The sequence below is a fragment of the Pseudorca crassidens genome, chromosome 5 (genome assembly GCF_039906515.1).
Source record: "Pseudorca crassidens isolate mPseCra1 chromosome 5, mPseCra1.hap1, whole genome shotgun sequence".
NCBI lineage: Eukaryota > Metazoa > Chordata > Mammalia > Artiodactyla > Delphinidae > Pseudorca > Pseudorca crassidens.
The window spans coordinates 15,159,836-15,172,998 of NC_090300.1; the positions used below are offsets into that span (position 1 = coordinate 15,159,836).

General features: G+C 46.5%; 1 long non-coding RNA gene across 1 annotated transcript; it reads left to right on the plus strand.

The window, feature by feature from the left end:
- Positions 1-4,640: 4,640 nt before the first annotated feature.
- On the plus strand, positions 4,641-6,481 carry LOC137224366 (uncharacterized). The gene is made up of 2 exons (XR_010943318.1): positions 4,641-4,945; positions 5,568-6,481. It is a non-coding gene; the product is annotated as an uncharacterized lncRNA (long non-coding RNA).
- The last annotated feature ends 6,682 nt before the right edge of the window (positions 6,482-13,163 follow it).

Sequence of the window (13,163 nt, forward strand, 5' to 3'; positions counted from 1 at the left end):
CTGATCGGGGCTGGAGAGGTCGCTGTGGCGCGGTGTGGAGAAGGGACTGGGATGGCGCAGCCAGAGGCAGGACACGGGCTGGGAGGCCAGGGACGCCGGCCGCGGGAAGCCATGGTGACGCCAAGCCAAGCGTAGTCATCTGAGCTCGCTCCTCAAAGACAACTCCACAGTCAGAACCGTCGCTGCAGCCCAGAAATACAGCAGTCACCTGCCAGAACAAAACAACAATAACATGTATTTATGCTGAAACAATAGTGATTACAGGGCAGCGCCTCTTCAGCCATCCCTGCTGACTCCTGATCGCCCTGACAGCCTACTTCCTGCAGGGGCGGGATCTGCTCGGCCCACCTGCTCTGGCTTTATGGGCCGCTTGATCCCCCCAGGCCTCGGCCACCTCTGCCCGCCTCTCCCCCTGCTAGCGTGGTGGACCTCCACTGCCGACTTGCCATCATGCAGTGTCAGAGGTGTGGGGAGCAGATGGATTTTTGGAAATAAGCGTCACATATTACAAATTATTTGATTGCTTTGACGTAACTTGGTTATTCATCTCCAATCCTTTATCATTCTGGAGGAATGTATCCACTCGTTCCTTTATCCATTTATTCATTCATTCAGTCAACAGGTATTTGTTGAAGCACGACTATATGCCACCTGGCTAGGAGCTGGAGATACTGAGGCAAGGGCACCGAACCCCCCAGGGGCATGGCCACCTGCAGATTTCACTGCCACTGGCTCTTCACTCGGCACCACCACTAACCAGACTTTCAGACCACAGAACTAGACTCTCTCTCTAGTAGAAGGAAGGAAATGAAAATTCTCATTTATCATTTACACTGTGCCAGATACTGTATAAGGTGCATCTACACACCTAACCTTTAGCTCTTGTAACATCCTGTAAAATAGGTTTGATTGTTCCCATGTTTACTGATGAGTATATTGCGGTTAGAAGAGGTGATACTGTCTGCATGCTGTTATATAGCCAGTGAGTAGCAGACCCAGGACTGCAACCAGCTTTACTTGGCTGAAAAACCCATGCTCTTTCCACTTCACCATAGTTAAAACGTAAGGAAGTAGATCAAACTCAAATAAAAGGGGAAAACTTGAGCACGTGCTCAGGCCCTCCTGAGTCAAAGAAGAGTTTGAGGACAAGGAAGTCAGGGGTAATAAAGTCCCAACAGCAACCAAAGAACTGTGAAAACAATAGTAACAAACACAAAGGGACATCATGGAAGAGCCCAACCAGCTGTTTCATGTCACGGAGTGAGTCATCCCTGAAAGACTTCGGAGGAAGATGAGAAAATGGATAGGTTGGGGAATAATTACTCACTTGAACTTACTGCGAGGCAGAGTCCTGCCAGATGCGGTGTATTTAGCATTCAGCTGCCTGAGGAGGTGGGAGGAGAGCTCTCCTGGGACTTCTGGTTAAAGTCAGCCAAATGGTTCCCTCATCTCCGGGTCAGGAAGAGGAGCCCTAGGTGCCTGGGTACTTGCACCCACGGGATTATTGGCAGGCCAGGGGGTAGAAGAAGAAACAGGAGAAAGAGGACAGATTTTTTTTTTTTAGGAATGTCCATTTTTCTTAAAAATTTGAGCAAAACCAATGACATTACTCTGATAACAAATGTTAATATATTATGAAAGAGACAGTCAGTTTTACAGGAAATTTGAAGATAACACATTTTCAAGGAAGTTTCATGATCTGTGTGGATCACTTCAAGCTTTGTTCCCAGACTCCTAATGATCCATCATCTTTGCTGGCAGATACTGAGATAGTCCTCATGGGTATCTCAAACCTGTGTCAAATCAACTACCCATGTCCCACCCTCAAATCAGTTTTAACCAACATTAACTGAATTCTCATCCTGGGCTAGATATTCCACTGGGTCCTGTTTAAGATGAACAAGGTATTGTTCATGTAGTAAGCCAGAATATATGCCCACAGAAACTATAACATCATGTGTTACTTATGCTATGGTAGAGGCATGTGGAGAGAGTTATGTGCACTTAGAGGAGTGATTAATTTTACCTGGGAGAGGGACCATGGCGGAAGACTTTGCAAAGAAGTTTCATCTGAAGGGAAAGATTCTGCCATGGGGCCCTTCCTCATTCCAGCAGGGAATTTGCTGCCGCTGGGGTGTAAGGAACATGGGAAGCACTGGCCGGGGGTTAGTAAGGTAAATTGTTGGGTTCAGATCATTCAAACCTTGAATGTCACCCTGGGCATCCTAGACTTTATTCCAGAGCCAATGGAGGGCAGGCATTGAAGGGTTTAGAATGGGTGAGAAATACAATCAAACCTGTGTTTTAGGAAGTTAATGAAGGTGGAGGGTGACTTGGAGGGAAGAGGTCTTGTAATTCAGGTTCTGGAGCCAACCACTGAGGTCTATCCTGAAACCAGCCTCTTGGACAGCTCAGCCCATTCCTGTCACAGACAGATTTGACACATTTATGGAGCCCATTGCAATGTGTAATCACCCCTATAGGATGAAGGTATGTATTGCTAGGTTACAAGTTGTGGTAACATTTTGATAAATGCATTTCAATATAATTGGTTTCCTTTGTAATCTTATATATTTTCTTTTATGCACTTAAAAATATCGTTTTGGGGACTTCCCTGGTGGTCCAGTGCTTAAGATTCCACACTTCCACTGCAGGGGGCACGGGTTCGATAGCCGGTTGGGGAACTAGGATCCCGCATGCCGTGAGGTATGGTATATTGTTTTGGGAAAGACTCTGTGGACTTCACAGACTGCTAGAAGTGTTCATGGTCAAACGTTCAAAGATACCACATAGACCATCTTCTTTCCTTTCTCCACATGTAGTAACTCCCCAATCAAGTGAGCATTTATCAGACACCTCTCACTGGCTCAGGCCTGTGTCAGAGGCTTTACTCTGAGAATCTGGAGCCAGGCTGCCTGGGCTGGAATCCCGCTGCTGCCTTTTCTAGGCAGCAGAACTTAACTTTCACCTCCCAGTTTCCTCCTCTGTAAATGAGGATAACAGTAGTGCTCACTTCAGGGGGCTGTTGTGAGAATGAGATCAGCTAATGCGTGTAAAGCTCTACACAGTGTCCAGCGTCCTAGTCCCAGACCGCAGTGTGTTTACAGTAGAATTAGGGGGACATGATGACATCAGGCGACACTGCTCAAGAACACAGCCGCTATTTGGTGCGACTCTCATTGTTTTCATTTCTCTTTCCTGGGTCTTCCTAAGGGTGACCTGGAAGATTCTGCTAAAAAAAGTAGCAAGTAGTCATAGAATCCCTTTAAAGTCTGTATTTATCTACAATTTGGGTAGCTGTCTTAGTTGAGCTCCCGCCAAAAGTGGACCCTGAGGTAAGGGATTTATGTCAGGTCATCTTTGGGAAGCGATCCCAGGAAAGCAGGGCGGGAAGCGGGGAAGTGAGGGAGAGAAGAGAGCAAAGCTGAAAAGGGGGAGTTAACGAGCAGGTTGCCCATGAGGGCAGCGGGGCCTCAATCCTGCTGCGGCCCCTCTGAGAGACTGTGCAGAACACGCGTCCAGCTGTCCCACTAGGGTGAGGGCCGGTGGGCTCATTCACCAGCTCCTCTCCCTCGTCTCTGAGGCTGGCCTGGGGATCTTGTGTGCCAGCCCAGCCAGCTGCTGTGGCAGAAGCAGCCCGTAGGCGGCCACGTGGGTGCCCGAGGGAAAAGCCAGTGTGTGCGGAGCTGCCTTCCAAAGCCAAGGGGACCACACGGAGGGGTCCAGCTGGTGCTGCTTCAGTGGGGATGGAGAGGGAAACACGCCCTAGTCTGCAAAAGAGACAGGAAACAGATGAGTTTTCCCTTTATTTGATTAAAAATGTTACTGAAGGAGGTTTGATCCCAGCCTGCATCTTTCAACTCCTTCCTGCCCACCCCTTCTTGTCACAGTCTGTGATTTTCACCCGAGGTTCCTAAAGCAATTTTTGTGTGATTTGGTCTTTATGGGTGTGTTTATCAGAAATCCCAGCCACCCACACTTCAAAGCCCGCATATTATTGTGTGTAAACTTGTCAGGGATTTGAAGTTGGGGGAGAAGGTTGTGTCATAATATATTCATTATTTTGGTACCTGCTTATTAGCAAAGAAAACTGAGTCCCTGGAGTGATTCTTCTTTGCTGTTGTCTGTTAAACAAACACCAGGACTTACAATGTAAAATCTTAGGACCGTGGGACGTTAGAGTCATCTGGTTAGATTTCAGTATAAGTAGAGCCATAAGAGCTCGCACTTCTTTGAATAAATGAGTGACTGTCACAGTGTTAAATTCCATAAAAAGCAGTTACATCTGCTCAGTTTCCAGATGAGAGACCGTGGATGCTGGGGAGCAAATTTATCATCATTATTTTAAAAAGCAGTAAAGGAAAAGAACTGTAGAATATCACATTTTTATCTATACTGTGAGTACAGTAATGTATGAATTACATAACTTTATGGGCAAGAACAGGAAGGTAAAATGGGGAAATGAATATGGTTTTGCCAACACAGTTCATTTTCTTTTTAAAACAGAAGGAGGAGAGGCCAGCAGTAACCTATCATCAAATCCCAGTGTGACATGAAACTCTCGGTGTCCTTTTATTACCCTCGGCAACTTTCCTATAGGCTCAGATCAAATTACTGAGGAATTTCCCCAAATTTCCTACCACCCATTTCTGTCTCCTCTAAAAGTAGGCCAGAAAACCGGAGCTGGCCAGAGGGACACCGCACACACGGATAAACCTGGAAACCAGTACGCTAAGTGAAAGGAGCCGGACACAGAAGACCACATATTGTTCATCCCATTTATATGAAATTTCTGCAATGAGGAGATGCTATAGATATGGAAAGCAGATCAGCGGTTTCCTAGAGGCTGCTGGGAACAGGGATTGAGTATAAAAGAGCAGGAGGAAAATTTCCAGGGTGATGGAGTTGTCCTAAAACTGTATTATGGTGATGGCTGCATAGCTGTGTACGTGTAGTACAATTCATCAGATTACGAATTTTATGATATGTAAATTATACAATAAAGCTGTTTGAGACAGAAAGAGAAGGAGAAAGGGAGGGAGGGAGGGAAGGAGGAAAGCACTGGGAATTGTGCACTGCTACACCATTTCTAAAATGCAAAAAAAGGTTAGACAACAACTTCTGGTTACTGTGGGGCAGAAAAGCTCCCTGCTGGACGAGTTATAACACCTTGACTCGCAAGTAACATCCAGCAGCCCCTGAAAATAAACCTTTACCCCCAACATGCACTCTAGGGGAAAACTGACCTGTTTTGCAAGGGAACTTCAAGACAAACCTCCTGCCCTCCCCTCCAACAGACTGCCTGCCCCTCGGCCCCTTCGGAACAGATGGGCCAGCGCAGCACCGTCCCCTGGAAACACAAGGGGAGCCACATGTCTGTACTTCTACATTTTCTGGTAGACACATTAAAAAAGAAACAGATGGCATGAACTTTAATAATATATTTTCTTTAACCCAATGTGTTCAAAGTATGATCATTTCAGCATATCATCAATATAAAAATTATTGAGATGTTTTCCATTCTTTTTTTTATACTATATCCTCAACATCTGATACGTGTCCAACAGCACATCTCAATTTCGACCAGCTGCATTTTCAAGTGCTGGAAAGCCACAGGTGGCTATTGCCTCGGACAACTCAGGCCTGGAGGCATCCTGTGGATCACGCAGAGACTTCAGATGGTTTGAGGAGAGAATGGTTTCCATGCAGACTTCCACTGCTAATTAAACAAGCAAACAAGGAAAGGTATACGTTGGATTGTATAAAACCCTACTCATCTCTGTGATCCTCATTTTTAAAAAAATTAATTTTTCATATGGTCCTGAAGAATTTTTTAATGTACTCAGGGAGTTTCATTTTCAGGTCTTGGCAGTTAAATCCCTATGGTCAGCACACATGACAGTGTTTAAAATTAATATTGCAAAGGAGGCATGTTGAGACTAGGAATTATGAAGCAAGGATTTTAGTTAAGATTAAAGGTATGTCCTTTATCAGGAAACTGCATTCTGTCCTCTCAAGGGAACAGCTGTGATGATCTACAGTAATAAGTCTGATTATTGTAATTATTGAACTCTAAATATCAGCCATCTAGAAATGACGACATCACAGACCATCTCAACCTACAGGTTGAAAGGGTCTCAGGTGGGCTTTTTTGGTTTGGCTTGATTAGGGGTGAGATAGAGGTTGTCCAGTTTGGGATAATACAACCAGTTAAAGTACTGTCAAGATTCTTACAATGTATATTCATTGATGGGTTCTAGTCTGCTGTCTCATTACAGGAGAATCTGATTAATTCTACAATATTCGCTGTCCAACTTTGACAATTCTACTTGGAGCTAACTACCCAGCTCTCTTGTGGAAATAAAAATTATTCTGCTGCTGGAGCACCTGAAAAAATATTTCTTTTCCCAGAAACACAAGAACTACATTTTCTCTGTCAACTCACAGATCCAAATAAGAATAAAGCAACCTCATAAAATCAGCTGGAGGAAGGCAAGTGATTGTTTGATTTCTCAGTTATTGTTGATTGTTCTTGGAAATCCCCCTTCGCTAATGGTGACCTTTTGTTTTGCTCTTCCTTTCCTTGGGTTAAAATTGTGCCCTTGGGATGCAGGTGTGTCCCTATTGGGCTGCTTTTCATCCCTGTCTCCTTCTCCTCATTTCCTGCCATACAAATAGCCCCACAGCCAGGGATGGTCTTGTCATTAGAGCCACGGGCTGATTAGGGGTGTCGTTCCATGGCAGGCCCCTCACACAAATGTGGGGATGGGATAGAGGCCTTCACCCTTGGTCCCTGCAGTTGATCTAGACCACCTCCCCTTCACAAGTCTGCTCTGCCCACTTGTTCTCTGACCCTGTAACCTCAATTCAGGCCTCCCAGGCCTCCATGGTCTGCTTGGAACATTTGTCTCTCCCTCAACCCACAGCCTTTTCCATTCACGCCTTCCACACTAGGGCCGGAGATGTGAAATACATCCATGCCCAGGATCAGCCAGGCTCTACTTCCCTGGCCTATGTCAAGAGTCAACCTGGCAGCCTCACTTTGTTACCCCACTTCTTCAGCTTCTGGGACACTCCTCTTCCCAACAGTGCAGCTTCCCTCTTTGTTCTCGCTCAGCAAAGGAGCAACTTTATTTCTGAACATTCAAGATAAACACACTCCCATCATGCTCACTGATGCATGTTTTAGTTTAGGTTCTCCCCCAAACAAACCCTCAGCAGAGACTTGGGTCTTGGGTGCAGGTTGCCTTTTGGGGAGGGGTCCCGGGAGGTAGGAGAGAGGGAGTGGGGTAAGAGGAGAAAAAAGCCAGTAAAGGCTGTGTGCATCCACTGGTTATTGTTGTGGACATCAGGGGCTCCCTGTTGCTGGGGACTCTCCAAGGAATGGTGTAGAATGTCTTCCAGAATTGTACCCCTGAAGAACCAGAGACTGAGGCCACTGACTTTCCATCCACCCCAGTGGTTGAGGGTTGCCCTGGGAATATTAACACCCCCTGTTCTTCGGGCTGCTGGTGTAAGGGCAAAGTGAACTATCGAAGCTTCAGAAAGCCCTGAGGAAGGAGCTCAAGGTGGGTGCTGGTGGTGTGCACAGATAATGTCCCCTCGGCTACAGCTGAAACCCCGGAAGGCCAGAGGGGAAGTGGTGGAGAACAAAAAATCACTGGCTTTTTCACGATCCACCTCACCCCCTCAAAAAAACAAAAACCAAATATGTTTAAATGGAAATGTCCCCACAACCTGATGTAACTTCTGCAGGTGTTTCTTCATTTCAAGAGGATGGAATCCTCAAAGACAGCCAGCTTACACATGGTCAGGTCAGGGCCAAAACAAGGGCCCTTTCTGCTGGAGGGCCTAGTCTTCTAACTCCTGTCTGTTCTTAAGTTAGATGTGTTTCAGTAACCAAAGTCAGGCCAAAACTGTGGGTCTTCCCTAGCCCTGTCGTCACTCTTCATCAGTCTATAAGAAGCTGACTCAGAGTCACACGGGACTTGGGGACAGAACTTTCCCCTCCTGTGCAAGCCAAGCTGCAAACTGGCCCAAATGGGGACTGCCCTTATTTCCACAGCAGAGCAGTCCCCACGGTGACATCTTCAAATGTAGAGATGACGAGGGGAGAAGTTCCTCGTCTTTGGGGCAACCAAAGCATGTCCAGATGGCTGCTGAGGACTTCAAGTCTGGGAAGAGGAGAGCTTGGGGAGCTTAGCAAGGAGCCCTCGGGTGCTGCCTATGGGAGACACTTAACGTCAGCAGATGACCTTCTAAAGTCTGTGACCTTTGAAGATACACTTGCTTAAAATTACGCTACTAATCACAGGATTCCCAAAGCATCAAGGTCATTCTTAAAACAGACACACAGACAAGCTGGACTGTAGGATAGGATTACCCAGGAGATCTGGGACCCTTCATAGTCATGGCATAGCTTGGCCTTCTTGGTAAGGGTTGGGTGTCCTAATAGATACTGTCCTTCCGCTGCCATTTATTGTACTCAGAATGCGTACACCGACCTTTATTTATATTAGCTTGTTTAATACATGACAGCAAAGTAGATCTATTATCACCAGTTGGCAAATGAGGCCACAGTGGCTTACAGAGGTTAAGGACCCAATCAGGGTCACACAGGCTCATAAGGAGCAGACGTGGGATTCTAAACTGGGTCATGGGCTAAGACAGAAATGTGGCTCGTGTATGATTGTACATACTCCTTTCTATGATCCGGGAAAACAGGCAAGCTAAAAGATCAGCCTGCACCTCTATAAAATAGGATGGCAAACGGTTCAGAGCTCAGATTTTGGGGTCACATCATCTCTTTGAAGACCCTCAGGGAATAGAATTAGATACAGAATTATCTCTGTGTCTTCTTTACAGTCTGTGATTAAATAGTTTTAAAAAGAACAATAGGTTCTGTGTACATGAATGTGTGAGTGTTTTGTCCTGGATGTTTGTCATAAACTAAATGTTTCCCAGAAAAAAAAAAAAATTGAAACAAAAGTGATCCTTTGTATCCTTCTGCAAGATGCATTTGTGTCCCAATTTCAGAAATCTGCTTATCCTTTGGGCTGCACGTTTATATTTGGCCACAGATTTCAGAAGTTTGTATGAATTAGCTTCCTTGGGAAAGTGAGGAGGGAAGAACTTTGTGTCCCACCCAGCAGAAATGAAACTGCTGGCCTTATGGGTTTGCAGCCTTCTGACAATGGGGAGAAACCCATGAAAATCTACACTCGTCTCTCTGTGGCTGCAAGCTTTCTTTTTCATTTTGGTTTTTCTTGAATCTCTATGCATGCATCTCTGTTTTGCTCCGTCCAACTTCCCAATGAACTATCGGGGAGAAATGCCTCATTAGCGTCACAGACAAGTGATGAGCTGGCCCAGAGTAGGCGTTTCATGGAGTCAAAGCTCCACAGCATTGAAAGGGACTTTCAAGGCCACGAGCCTGCAGTGGAAATGCATGTTTTTGACTCATTCGTTAGCAAAACTCGTCAGAAGAGGTCTCTATGTATTTGCTGTCTCCACTGGCCCATATCCCATGTTTTCCTCAATCCTGTCCAGTCAGTGTCCAGGACCCCTACTCACTGAAACAGCTCTGGTCAAGGTTTCAGACAGACCTCCTGTCACCGAATTTGGTGGTCACCTCTCTGTTCACCTGTCCCTCCACCACTCAGTGGCATTCAAGCCAGTGGACCACTCCTTCCCATCATCTCCCAGCTCCCTCCCGCCTTCCCAGACACTCCTTCTTAGTCTCTCCATTGATTTCCATGCCGAAGACTGGCCTCTGGTTCTTGCCCAGCCTAGGGCTCTCTCCACACCACTTCCCAGGAGGTATTTCTTCCTGGCTTCTGGCTTTCAATACTAGCTATTTACGGGTGATTCTCAAACAAACTTGGACTCTGAGCTCCAGACTCAAGTGTTTAACTGCTTACATGACTTTGCCTCTTGGATGCCTGACAAACATCTCAAACTTAGTATGTGCAAAACAGAACTCTTGAATGCTCTTTTCACCCAAACTCCTCCTCCCTGAGCCTTTTCTCCTTTTGTTAATGGGACCACCATTGGCCCAGTTGTTTAAGCCAAAACTTAGAAGTCATGTTTGATTGCTCTTTCCTCTCATCTCTGTAGCCAATGGCTCAGCAAGTCCTGTGGGCTTCCTCTTCTCAACTTGTGTGCCAAATTCATCTTCTCTTGGTTTTTCACTCTGTCCTTCCTCATCTGGATGGTTGCCATAGCCTGATACTAGTTTTCCCGCGTTCACTTGTATCCTCCTATAATCCATTCCCAGAGCAGATCTTTTAAAAATGGAGGTCAGATCACGTGACTGACTGGTTTAAAACCCTCCAGTGGCTTCCTGTGACTTAGAATAAAATTCAGATCTCTCACGAAGACATATAAGGCACCCCCTGACTTAGCCCAGGGGTTGGCAAACTTTCCTGTAAAGGGTTCGCTAGTACCTATTTGGGGCTTTGTGAACCGTACGATCTGTGTTGCAACTTCTCAGCTCTGTTGGACCATGACTGCAGCCGTAGACACTAGGGCAAACAAACGAGTGTGGCTGGATTCCAAGAAAATTTCATCTACAAAAAACGCCGTGGGTTGGATTTGGCCTGTGGGTCACAATTTGCTGACACCGATCTATTATCCCCTTTCTGCCTTTCCAACCCTGTCACATACCACTCTGCCCTTCACTGTGGCCAGCCGGGCCAGCTGGGGTAGAAAGCCTCCCGAGACGGCTGCCACCAGTTCCTTTGGTCCCTACACACTAAAGCCACAACCCCTGAATATGCTGGCCCTACCACTACTTTGGCCGGTGGAAAGTGGTGGGAGGGATGTTCTAGGGCTTCCAAGCTGAGGATTTAAGGAAATTGGCAGCTTCCACCTCCTGTCTTGGAGTCCAGCCACCATGCTGTGAAAAAACAAAAGCCACACGGAGAGGCCACACGCAGGAGAACAGAATTCTGGGCCATCGTCCCGGAGGCCCCCCAGCCGTGTGAGCGAGCCATCTTGGAGACTCCAGCCTTTAGATGACTGAGGTCAGCTGGGATCACACGGAGCAGAGAGCTGTCGGGTGAGTCTGGTCATTTCACAGACTGTGAGAAAGAAAATGGTTAGCACCTTAAGCCATTAAGTGTTGGTGCTTTGTCTTACAGCCATGGATGATGGAAACAACCGGCCTTCTTTCTGTCTCTCCAACCCATTCCTCCATCGGCACCAGCTGGTCTCTCTGCCTGGAACACACCTCCCCCAGGTCTTCACGTGGCTGGTCCTTTTCATCCCTCAGTTTGGCCTGTAGCACCTCAGGTTTTGTTATTGTTACTGTGGTTATTGTTGTTTGTTTTGGAAAGTTGCCCTTTCTTTGCTCAGGCTGTGTGGCCAAACCCCCACTCTTTGCATCTCCCCATTGTCTGGACTCCAGAATCAACTTGCAGTAAAGGCCAAGGCAATCGGTCGTTCTCCCTCTCCGCACCCCGACCCCCTAGCCTCAGTTATTGATTCAGGGATGGACGTGTGACCCAAGTCAGTTCAATAAGAGTCAGTCCCGGGAATTGTGGGTGAGGGTTGTTAGGCAGGTTTAACTCAAGCCTGGAACTGCTGGTGCCCAACTGTCCACCACAAGGGGCAGGCCTGTCTGGGAACAGCGCAGACACAGGGGAGAGCAGGGAGGAGAGGTGGAGATGGTGAGAGAGACGCCCGGATCGAGCCATACTTGACACTCGAATTTCCTTGGATTTTAAAGTTACACAAACCAGTACATCTGCCACTCCACGGTCACCCCTCCCTTCCTTTCTTAAGTCAGTTTGAGTTGTATTTCTGCCACTTGCTCAATTATTTGACTCACCTTCCACCATCTCCACCAAGGGTTAGGTTAAGCCATATGAAATTGCTGTTCTTGTAGGTCAAAAATGACTGAACATCAGTAATTTCATCTGGCTAACTTATTTGAACACCTCCAGAGACAGGAAACTTGCTACCTATTGCGGCAGCTCAATTGAAAATTAGATAAACTTAACTGACAGAAAATTATTTTTCTAAAATGAAAATCCATATCCCTGTCCCTTCAACTTCACCTGGTGCTCTCCTCTGAACACACTTCACATTTAGCATCGCGCTTGACTGCAGACTCCAGGAAGGAGTCTCCCTTAGCTGTCTTCTCTCTAGACACAGTACCTTCAGTAATGCAGCCTACAGCATCCAAATCTTTTCAAAAAATGTTATGTCTTAAGCCATGTTTCTCCGTCTTGTTCTAGTTTATTTCAGACTAAGTTCAGGACCTTATATTTAGCCCCAGTGAATTTCACTCTGTTCTCTATGTCCCACTTACTCTAAAGGCTTCTGCCCCTGCCCATAGGTCAAAGTCTTTGTGAATTATTTTCTCTATAGTTGCCATAGTACAACAACACAATGGAAATCCAATGCCACAATCCGTATGAATCATGGTTGTACAATCTGGGTACCCCTTCCAGCCTTGTGTATCCTGCAAGTTTGAAAAGCATGCCTTCTCTACATTCAGTGAGTCATCACTACAGATGTTGAAAGGGACAGAGCTGAGAGTCAGGCCCAAAGGAGTGTGTGTGGTTGGACAGTGATCCATAAGCTATTGGGTTTGGTTGTCCAGTCAGTCACTACTTCTCTGACCTGGGCTAGCAACTGCCCATTTCTCAGTGTGTCTGTAGGAAGTCACATGACACCAGCTAAGTGTCTTGATGAAACACATAAGGGGCTCCTCATTACTGGGTATGCATGATCCCATTCCTGAAGGTAAGTAGAGCCGTGTGTTATTTGGGATAGGCGAAGCCATGGTGGTAAACAGACCCAAATGTTGAATGGCTAAACACAGTGGAATTTTGTCTGTAGCTTAGGTAACAATTCAGGCACTCAGGTTGGTCTCTTCTGGGCAGCCCCTCTGGGACCTAGGTTCTCTCCACCTCATGGGTGTGCCATTTTCCAGGGCAGCACTGTCATCTGTATCCAGCCCAAAAGAGCAAAGAGCATAAGAGAGCGCACGTGGGAAGTTTTTGTGGGGCAGGCCTGAAAGTGCCATATCATTGCCGCTCACTTACTCAGCAAAACCACGTTCAGCTAAATGGGCGGTAGGAAAATGCTGTTTAGCTAAGTGCTTAAAGAAAGGGAGAATGGATTCGGTGAACAGCTGGTGGTCTCCACTATAGGTA